At 42.3% G+C, this 11,756-nt stretch overlaps 1 protein-coding gene across 1 annotated transcript in view; it reads left to right on the top strand.

The window, feature by feature from the left end:
* Positions 1–11,756, top strand: part of LOC118368079 (DNA (cytosine-5)-methyltransferase 3A-like) — a 76,116-nt gene that overhangs the window by 26,155 nt on the left and 38,205 nt on the right. The gene's annotated exons all lie outside the window — the stretch shown is intronic.

Genomic DNA, 11,756 nt, shown 5'->3' with positions numbered 1-11,756 from the left:
AGGGGTGCCCAATGTGTCTTAGGGGTGCCCAATGTGTCTTGGGGGTGCCCGATGTGTCTTTGGGGTGCCCGATGTGTCTTTGGGGTGCCCGATGTGTCTTAGGGGTGCCCAATGTGTCTTGGAGGTGCCCAATGTGTCTTGGCGGTGCCCAATGTGTCTTAGGGGTGCCCAATGTGTCTTAGGGGTGCCCAATGTGTCTTTGGGGTGCCCAATGTGTCTTAGGGGTGCCCAATGTGTCTTAGGGGTGCCCAATGTGTCTTGGAGGTGCCCAATGTGTCTTGGGGGTCCCCAATGTGTCTTGGGGGTTCCCAATATGTCTTGGAGGTGCCCAATGTGTCGTGGGGGTGCCCAATGTGTCTTGGAGGTTCCCTTGGGGTGCCCAATGTGCCCTGGGGGCGCCCAATGTGTCTTGGGGGTGCCCAATGTGTCTTGGAGGTGCCCAATGTGTCTTGGAGGTGCCCAATGTGTCTTGGAGGTTCCCTTGGGGTGCCCAATGTGCCCTGGGGGCGCCCAATGTGTCTTGGGGGTGCCCAATGTTGATATCTTTCACAATTTTGGGGCTTATGTGTGGGCTCTAGGACTGACTCCAAAGATTTGAATCATTGGGTTTCAGCCCTAGTGGGCCCTGATTTGTTATGGAGATGATTTGTTCCCAGTCCTCTCTAGCCATCCTGTTATTCAAACCTGGTTTCAGGGACCACAAATAGTCCAGAGCTGTCTGGCAGGGTTACCAAGATTCCAATAGGCCAATAGACAGGGCATTCTCAGCAAAGTGGGACGGTATTTGTTGGGTTCTCTCACAGCCAAGTGTATTTGATAGGTCATTGATATATCAAAGAGATACCATTTATTTCATTGTTTTTGTAGGTTGGTTGAGTTCACAGTTTCCTTCCTGTCTTTGTGTCTTTGTAGGACCTACTTCAGGGCACCATTGTTGACCAATGATAAATGACCGCTATGTTGTTGCTCACTTTTGTGCTTTGTTGCCTCAGTTTGGTTCCCACTATACAGCCCAAAGTCACATTATAGGCATGGACTTGTACCAGTTAAAGACTAATCTAGCCCCCACCTGAATCCAAACTGGGCTTAAGTTTATTAGCCATGTAATGAACTAATTGGAAATCCAGTAATAATGCAAACTAAGGAGAGAAAACCAAGTTAATCTACAACGTCGAGACTAATAAAGTTAATTTACGATATAAAGACGAATAAAGTTAATTTACGATATCAAGACTAATTAAGTTAATTTACGATATCAAGACTAATAAAGTTAATTTACGATATCAATGCTAATTAAGTTAATTTACGGTATCAAGGCTAATTTAGTTAATTTACGATATCAAGACTAATTAAGTTAATTTACAATATCAAGACTAATTAAGTTAATTTACGATATCAAGACTAATTAAGTTAATTTACGATATCAATGCTAATTAAGTTAATTTACGGTATCAAGGCTAATTTAGTTAATTTACGATATCAAGACTAATTAAGTTAATTTACGATATCAAGACTAATTAAGTTAATTTACGATATTAAGACTAAGTTAATTTACGATATCAAGACTAATTACGTTCATTTACGATATCAAGACTAATTAAGGTAATTTACGATATCGAGACTAATTAAGGTCATTTACGATATCAAGACTAATTAAGTTCATTTACGATATCAAGACTAATTAAGTTAATTTACGATATCAAGACTAATTAAGTTCATTTACGATATCAAGACTAATTAAGTTCATTTAGTATATCGAGACTAATTAAGTTCATTTAGTATATCGAGACTAATTAAGTTCATTTACAATATCAAGACTAATTAAGTTCATTTACAATATCAAGACTAATTAAGTTAATTTACGATATCAAGACTAATTAAGTTCATTTACAATATCAAGACTAATAAAGTTCATTTACAATATCGAGACTAATAAAGTTAATTTAGCACTGTTGTTACAACCACTTGTTGTTGTTACAACCACTTTATTATAGTTTATGTTGCAGTAATGTGGCTGCCAAATGTACATCCCTATAACAGGCTATTGCATTGGTAGTTTCTGAAATCATGCCTCCGCCTGAATGTGACTACACAGCATTCCTACTCACCCAATGTGATGTCATGTACTCTACTGCTAATTCAAGCTGTGGGATTTCATTTCAGATCATTAATAACTCTTTCTCAATACAATATGTCATAAATCCTTAGAAATGTTTCCCTCCCACTCTATCTCTTTCTCTCTCATCCCTCCTCCCCTCTGTCTCTACCTCCCTACCCCCTCCTCTCTATCCCTCTCTCTCATCCCTCCTCCCCTCTGTCTCTACCTCCCTACCCCCTCCTCTCTATCCCTCTCTCTCATCCCTCCTCCCCTCTGTCTCTACCTCCCTACCCCCTCCTCTCTATCCCTCTCTCTCATCTCTCCTCCCCTCTGTCTCTACCTCCCTACCCCTCCTCTCTATCCCTCTCTCTCATCCCTCCTCCCCTCTGTCTCTACCTCCCTACCCCCTCCTCTCTATCCCTCTCTCTCATCCCTCCTCCCCTCTGTCTCTACCTCCCTACCCCCTCCTCTCTCTCTCTCGCGCTCTCTCTCTCTCTTTCCTTCCTTCCTTCCTTCCTTCCTTCCTTCCTTCCTTCCTTCCTTCCTTCCTTCCTTCCTTCCTTCCTTCCTTCCTTCCTTCCTTCCTTCCTTCCTTCCTTCCTTCCTTCCTTCCTTCCTTCCTTCCTTCCTTCCTTCCTTCCTCCCCCCTCTCTCTCCCTCCCTCCTCCCCCCTCCATCCCTCCTCCTCTCTCTTTCTAACTCCCCTTCTCTCCATCCTTCCCTCCTCTCTTTCCCTCCCTCCCTCGCTCTCTTGCTCTCCCCTCCCTCTCCTCTCTCTCTCTCCCTTTCTCTCCTTCCTTCCTTCCTACCTTCCCCCCTCTCTCCTCCCTCTTCACATCAGACTATAATACTCCTTGTAGTAAGGCCAGAACTTGTAGTGAGACTGTCACTGTTACGTAATGAGTGGCTGTGTCCATGGCAACAAGATGGGGGCTACCATTTCGTCTCTCACCCCACCCCTCCAGCCCTCAGCCCTGCCATTGGAGCAGGCTTGGGAAGAACCCATAAGAGTGTCTGGCGGGGGGAATTATTTGCAAATTAGCAGGACATGCTGGGGTCTGGCGAGTGAAACGTGGTAAAGAACCACAGAAACAGGCAGCTGAGGTTAGGCACCGCAGTTCTCATTTTACAAAAATAGAAGCGGATTTTCTTTCAACTAGCGGCTTTAAAAATCATAAGATAACATAAAGAGGGCATTTCATAAAATAAGCATGTGTTAGAAGAAATAGTCAGTATATTGTGATATACATTTTATTTCTTTGTGAGAACATTTGCATAAGGATGGATTTGTTGTGATGGCATTGCAGAAGCCCTTTTCCCAGGACTAAACAGAAGAGGTAAAGAATAAGCTGGCTGGTTTGGCTGTTGTTGTTGTTGTTGCTGCTGCTGGGGACAAGGCATCAGGTTCAACGTGCTTCTGGAGTTGACTGAGAAGGAAAGGAGCTGTCTGAACTGAAAGGGTTAGCTTAAAGGGGAAGAATTCCTTTCTACTCTGTTCTTCCGTTTCTCCCACAGAAAGAGAGGGATCACTCTTTTTAAGTTCCTTGTCTTACAGTGGACTTTTCTCTCCTTCCTCCCACCCCTCATTCTTCTCCGAACCCCTCCCCCAGCCCCAGCTATGGATATGAGGATGAAGATGAGGTTTGCAGCATATTTCCAGCACTGTTTGCAAGGCAGCCTCTTGGCTCTCTGCCAACATTTTGCAAGTCCTCTCTAGCCAACCAGAATTCCTGCCTTCAGTCACCTGACCCTGAATTTCCAGACAAAGAAATGTTCATGCTTCTTTCTTTCTTTTTATTGAGTGATCTCCTCTACCCCAGGAGTGGGGGGTAAATAAATTGCAGCCCCCACATTGGATTAAAAGGATTGTGTGCCGGCGTGTATGGGTATGTGCATTGTGTATGGGTATGTGCATTGTGTATGGGTATGTGCATTGTGTATGGGTATGTGCATTGCATTATTTGTTTGCTAACATTGTGGTGGAGAGCGTGCATTAGACATGAACCCGCATACAGCAAGAGGAATATGCTGACTTCGGGTATTTCCACTAGAGTTGCTACTGCCCATCTGTTGTCTCTCAGCAGCTTAAAGGGAAACACTCTCTTTTTGAAAGGAAAGTGAAAGCAGTGATTTTCACAAGTGCAGATAGAACTTTTTTTTTTAAATTAATTTTTTATTTATTTTTTAAATGAGAATAATGTGATCCTGAGGGGGGAATGTGCATAAACTGTTTCCTGTTTTACAGCAGTAACACTAAGAGTTTTTAATGCACACATAGCTGTGTTTTCTTGTGTTTTTACTATTTTTTTCCCGGGGGGGTTTGGTTTTCTTCCCAGTTTAGATAAGCTACTTGCTTACACAATACATGACACTTTTATGTACATTATCAGCCACCCGTTCTAGATCAGAATAGTTCTAAAAGCATTATGCCTATGTTTCTGACAGACGGTTTAGCAGCTGTAGAGTTTGTAGTGTAAAGATTGAATATCTGAACCGGTTGAACTGGGAGAAAGTTCAGTGCTAGGCCTCAACCCTTCTCTCTGTCGTGTGGACTGTTTTAAGTCTACATTTTACACTGTAGTCATTTAGCAGACACTCTTATCTAGAGCCACTTACAGTTAGTGAATTCATCTTAAGATAAATAGGTGGGACAACCACATATTACAGGCATAGAAAGTAGAAGGGGGGATATGCTTAATGGAAATTCCTTGTAAGATGATTAAAAGATTTTCAAGTCCTTTTGAAAGTAATTTGACCAAGCTCATCAGGTGGCAGTTTTAACAATACCACTTGTGTATTCATAGTGAACTATGTTCATGTATTCATGACTGACCCTGGAATATTATTCCTACTTGCCTCCAAAAAGGACCCAATACAATGGGGACCAGATGGTGTCTTTCAGTGTGTGTGTGTGTGTGTGTGTGTGTGTGTGTGTGTGTGTGTGTGTGTGTGTGTGTGTGTGTGTGTGTGTGTGTGTGTGTGTGTGTGTGTGTGTGTGTGTGTGTGTGTGTGTGTGTGTGTGTGTGTGTGTGTGTGTGTGTGTGGCATTTGTTACGTGTGTGTGTGCTTGGGCATGTGCGCGTGGAACAGATGTGTGCGAATGTGTGTGTGTATCTGAGTGACCCCCCGCCTGGGCCAGTAATAAAATACACAGCCATTGTGGGGCATTATGACAACGATTAGGGCTAATGAATACTGTTACCACATTGCTACACACGGTTCTGCTGTGTTCATCTGTGTGTTAAGGTGTTTCAGGGTTAATTACCTGCCTGAAAGCAGCTATGATCATGATCTGATGATCCTAACAGTCTGTTTACTATAATGTTGATCACATTATTCGTTTTAGCTGACAACTCTCTGGGAATCCCCAATGATTTCTTCCTGTGTGGGGAAAGAAATTGTTGTGTTTTATTAATGCTTTACAAATACCAACCCAGTTGGTCATACAGTATACAGTAATTCAATGTTCCTGACTACAGAGTAGACGTGTTGGAGATCTTTGTGTCAGAGAAATGACTTGGTCAAATCCTTGACCATACCTGTATATTAACCGTGTAGTTGTCTATTTCATCTGGTAACACTAGACATGAAGCTGCTATTATGTGTGGAAACTGTTATAGATCCAGTCTATGAATAAGAAGCAGCTCTTATTATTTGTCTAGGAACTGGGGGCCTCATGGGGTACTGAACAACAAACACGTGACAAGAGAGGTTGTCTTCTGCAAAATGTCTCTACAGTCAGGAAGTCAGTCAGAGGAGTGGAGGGCTTTTCCACCGATTAACTACTAACCTACTAATCTCAACCAGGTGCAGTTAGTAGTTAGCAGTTAGCTGATAACAGTTAGCAGTTAGCTGATAACAGTTAGCAGTTAGTAGTTAGCAGTTAGCTGATAACAGTTAGCAGTTATCTGATAACAGTTAGCAGTTATCTGATAACAGTTAACAGGTAGCTGATAACAGTTAGCAGTTAGTAGTTAGCATTTAGCTGATAACAGTTAGCAGTTATCTGATAACAGTTAACAGGTAGCTGATAACAGTTAGCAGTTAGTAGTTAGCATTTAGCTGATAACAGTTAGCAGTTAGTAGTTAGCAGTTAGCTGATAACAGTTAGCAGTTAGTCGTTTCTCCATTGTTGCTTATGTTTGCCTTCTTTCCTGTGTGCAGTACAGTACTGTATATATTTGAGACACGTTTAGTGTGTAGGACAGTATGTCTGTATGGTACATTATACCAACACTCAGCATCTTTTTAACATCAAAGATACCATTTACCAGGAGTAGCTACTTTTCCTTCCTACTGGTCTTATTGTTAGTATCCATTCATGGTGTCATTTTCTATGTTGATCTCTGAGTTGGCACATAGTGTATATGTGCTGCCAGCTAGCTGGTATTTCTGAAGTTGTCAGTGGTAGGCAGCGTGTGTAAAATGATAAAGACTGCATTGTCTCTCTCTCTCTCTCTCTCTCTCTCTCTCTCTCTCTCTCTCTCTCTCTCTCTCTCTCTCTCTCTCTCTCTCTCTCTCTCTCTCTCTCTCTCTCTCTCTCTCTCTCTCTCTCTCTCTCTCTCTCTCTCTCTCTCTCTCTCTCTCCACTACCTCCTGTGCGTTTTATTTTTTCTCTCCTGTGGATCTAGAGAGCCTGTCTTGCAGACTGCCTGCCTGGTGTAGCTGCACTCTCACGTGAGAGAGAGAGGCCCCAAAAGGGGGCATTTACAACTGGGAAAAAGGCCAGAGACAAATATCTGGTTCTTATAGCCCCTGTACTCTATTCCTCCCCCACCATTGTTTGGTAGAGTCAGCTTTCCATTGATTCTGAGGATAAATGACCCACTAGCAGCACCCTGGAGAGAGCAGTTACTCCCCCAAAACGTGCCAAGATGGCCACCACAGTACCGTTGTAACAGTACTGTACAGTTGCCGACAGGATTTTACATTTCTATTTGACATTTTTGCCATTTAGCAGACACTCTTATGCAGAGCCACTTACAGTAGTGAGTGCATAAGTTTTCCTCACTTCCTTAAAATCTACCTGTAACTTACTTACTGTGTTGTAGGCCCACCAGATGGCCTGTTACATTATCAATGAGTCTGAACCCATTGAAGTTAGTTTATTTTTTATTTTTCCAGTCAATGATTAGCAGAGATTCCTTTGTTGTGCCATACTGTGTCCACAGTATCAACAGGTGCACTTGTAACAGATTTGACTTGCCAGGAATGATCTTGGCACCAAATCAATTATTCGACAGCATAAGAAAACATAGTAAAACTTTATTACTATAAGTAGATAATATATTTGGATTTTGTTTGAATCAGCTTGTTTGAATCAGTTTGTTTGAATCAGTGTGTATTATTCACAAGTTTGTTTGATTCAGAGTGTTTGAATCAGTGTGTTTGATTAACAAGTTTATTTGATTCAGAGTGTTTGAATCAGTGTGTTTGATTAACAAGTTTATTTGATTCAGAGTGTTTGAATCAGTATGTTTGATTAACAAGTTTATTTGATTCAGAGTGTTTGAATCAGTGTGTTTGATTAACAAGTTTATTTGATTCAGAGTGTTTGAATCAGTGTGTTTGATTAACAAGTTTATTTGATTCAGAGTGTTTGAATCAGTGTGTTTAATTCACAAGTTTGTTTAAATCTAACACACATCCAAGAGGACACCACCTCTATACTCTGCTCATCCCCTGACTCCTGTGTTCAACTAAAACCTAGTAAAATGTTTATTACCATCATAGACTTAGAAGAAAACAGTGTTTAAAGTATTATTTTTTTACAGGATATATTTTCCCTCCTCTACACATCAAATCCCCTGCCTCCTGTATAACCTTTAGCTGAGCAAGCTGAACCAACACTCTAACACATATGGTTGAGGAGGGCTTTGAACCAGGAAGTCATCCACTACTTACTGCAGATATTTATAAACTAGAGCAGAGCCTCTTGATTGAACACCACATGTTTCTGCTGTGCCTCACCAGCCCCTCCCCATCCACCCCCTCTCCCTGAGGGCCTACTGTATGCAGGGAGGGAGGGAGGGCGAGAGGGAGGAAGGGAAGGGACTCAGATGGGGGCTTAGGGTTTGTTCCCAGCCCTCTCCTTATCTCTCCGAGGGTGTCTCAGGGAGAGTTGGGATATGCAAAAATTCCATTTCCATTTCACACCTCACACTTGTACAGGTTACCCACTTGTACATGAAAGGAAACAGGACAAATATAAGCACCCACTATTTGATACGCTACAGTCAGCCCTGGGACACTCATAGTGTGAGAGAAACCTGAGAAAGATTTTGCACCAGAGTATTGGAATAAGTGCAGGGAAGGGTTTTCACATGTGTGTGTGTGTTTTGAGAGATATATACTGTGTGTAAAAGAGAAAGGCAAAGAGAGAGAGAGATCAACAGAAAGAAAGAGATAGACAGCGACTGAGCGAGAGATATAGAGAGATAGAGGGAGAACCTGATAGAGAGACAGAGAGATAGAGGGAGCGATAACCTGATAGAGAGACAGAGAGATAGAGGGAGAACCCGATAGAGAGGGAGAACCCGATAGAGAGAAACCGATAAAGAGAGATAGTGACAGAGAGAGAGAGAGAGAACCTGATAGAGATAGAGAGAGAGATAACCTGATAGAGAGAGAGAGAGAGAGAACCTGGTAGAGAGAGAGAGAGAAAGTGACAGAGCGAGAGAGAGAGGGAACCTGATAGAGAGAAAGTGACAGAGAGCGAGAGAACCTGATAGAGATAGAGAGAAAGTGACAGGGAGAGAGAAAGAGAACCTGATAGAGATAGAGAAAGTGACAGGGAGAGAGAGCGAGAACCTGATAGAGATAGAGAAAGTGACAGGGAGAGAGAGAGAGAACCTGATAGAGAGAAAGTGACAGTGAGAGAGAGTGAGAGAGAGAGAGAGAGAGAGAGAGAGAGAGAGAGAGAGAGAGAGAGAGAGAGAGAGAGAGAGAGAGAAAGTGACAGAGAGAGAGAACCTGATTGAGAGAGAGAACGTGACAGAGAGAGAGAGGCAGACTGCAGTAGGATGAGTGCAGCTGTTGTGAATTTAGTGTGAGAGGGGCTGTAGGGCCTCTCTCTCGTCCTCTCTGTGTGATTGGTTCAGTGTCAGGTACCAAAACCCAGTGAACTCTCCCTCTGTCTACTGCCTGGAGACGTCAGGGCCTAGCAAATACAGTACATAGAGAGATGCTATTGGTCAGCAGATATTTAAATTGTATTTATTTAATTAACCTTTTATATAACTAGGCAAGTCAGTTAAGTACAAATTCTTATTTACAATGATGGCCTACCAAAAGGCAAAAGGCCTCCTGGGGGAACGGGGGCTGGGATAAAAAAATATATTTTTTTAAAATAAAAATATAGGACAAAATACACATCACGACAAGAGAGACAACACAACACTACATAAAGAGAGACCTAAGATGACAACATAGCATGGCAGCAGCACAACATGGAAGCCGCACAACATGACAACAACATGGCTGCAGCACAACATGGCAACAGCACAGCATGGTAGCAGCACAACATGGCAACAGCACAGCATGGTAGCAACAGAACATGGTAGCAGCACAACATGGTAGCAACACAACATGGTAGCAGCACAACATGGTAGCAGCACAACATGGTAGCAGCACAGCATGGTAGCAGCACAACATGGTAGCAGCACAACATGGTAGCAGCACAGCATGGTAGTAGCACAACATGGTAGCAGCACAACATGGTAGCAGCACAACATGGTAGCAGCACAGCATGGTAGTAGCACAACATGGTAGCAGCACAACATGGTAGCAGCACAACATGGTAGCAGAACAACATGGTAGCAGCACAACATGGTAGAAACATTATTGGGCAGTGCTCTATACTACAGTTTTCTTTTTGTATTGTGTGAACAGCCGCCAGTGCTGGACAGTGGACACTAAAGTATGGTATAGGATTTGTATCTTTATTCAGATATATAGGTTATTTATACAGGCTATTTATACAGGTTAGCATTAAAGGAAAAATCCCCTCAAAAACTATATTTTAATAATTTTGTCATTTGTCCACTGTTGATACAGTACATTCCCAAAAATGTTTTGCATGTCAGCGCTCAGGTTTTCAGGTTGTAGGTTTTTCAAGAGGCAACATGCCACACCATGATGATCCGGTTTTGAGGTGGCAAGTGAAAAATTGACTGCTGACAAGCAAAATATTTAGGGCCATAAAATATATATATATAATTTATGGCCTCTAATAAATGCAAAAAATATCAGAATATATTTTTGGAGTGGATTTTTCCTTTCATTTTCTTTTGGAAGAGAAACCTGTTTGCTTTTGTATCAGTGAACAGAGTGGACTTTTACTGAGAAAATAATGTTTATACAAGTTTAGGATGGCAAGGTTCTAGAATGTGGTTTTTATTTGTCTTAATTGAACCTTTATTTTACCAGATTGTCCCATTGTGGTCAAAAACCTACATTTCAAGGGAGATCTGTTCTGATTTATCTAGTAGTTCACGGCTATAATTACCATATTCCTGCTCTTTAACCATAATTGTGTAAACATTAGGTAGGCTTAATTTACACTACTTTTCCCTGACTTGTTGATATTGAAATGCTACACCCATTGAGGTCAGTTCACTACTAGAATGTGTGAAACTAACTGATCCTTCTGGTAATTGGTTTGTCTGTGTGTAGTCCTGATCCTACTGGTGATTGGCTTGTCTGTGTGTAGTCCTGACTTCTATTCCTACTGGTAATTGACCTCTCTGTGTGTAGTCCTGATCCTACTGGTGATTGACCTCTCTGTGTGTAGTCCTGATCCTACTGGTGATTGACCTGTCTGTGTGTAGTCCTGATCCTACTGGTGATTGGCTTCTCTGTGTGTAGTCCTGATCCTACTGGTGATTGACCTGTCTGTGTGTAGTCCTGATCCTACTGGTGATTGACCTCTCTGTGTGTAGTCCTGATCCTACTGGTGATTGACCTGTCTGTGTGTAGTCCTGATCCTACTGGTGATTGGCTTGTCTGTGTGCAGTCTTGAGGGGAGACCTTGCTGTACAGTTCTGAGAATTGAAAACCAGTATTGTAGTGATGTAAATAAGGCGTTTGCTGTAAAGTAGCCTCTGTCGAGTCCCCAACAACTGGGGACGTTCCAGTTTTCAAAAGAGCCTGTGACACAACTTCCTCTTTTGGACGTTAACAAGGAGACACTTCATCTTAACTCCTCCTCCACATTTACTGGATTGGTTGAACAGTACAGAAGAGAACCTCCCCAACATGTTTTCTTCCTGTCAAGACCAGTATGAAGGGGATCAAGTTTCAGGTGTTTCTTTTATGCCTGCTATGTTAGGTTTAGCTACAAAGTGGATGTAAAATACATAGAAATATATGTTTAACCTTTATTTAACTAATAAGAACAAATTCTTATTTACAATGACGGCCTACACCGGCAAAACCTGGACAACGCTGGGCCATTTGTGCGCCACTCTATGGGACTCCCAATCACTGACGGTTGTGTCTGTGGTGACACCTCAAGCACTGAGATGCAGGGGAAAGATTTAGACCAGGTACTAAATCAGGCTGAGGGGGAAAGATTTAGACCAGGTACTAAATCAGGCTGAGGGGGAAAGATTTAGACCAGGCACTAAATCAGGCTGAGGGGGAAAGAGTTAGACCAGGC

The sequence above is a fragment of the Oncorhynchus keta genome, chromosome 35 (assembly GCF_023373465.1).
Source record: "Oncorhynchus keta strain PuntledgeMale-10-30-2019 chromosome 35, Oket_V2, whole genome shotgun sequence".
Taxonomy (NCBI): Eukaryota; Metazoa; Chordata; class Actinopteri; order Salmoniformes; family Salmonidae; genus Oncorhynchus; species Oncorhynchus keta.
The sequence above is the reverse complement of the archived record's forward strand: the minus strand, read 5'-3'. Positions and strand labels throughout refer to the sequence as shown.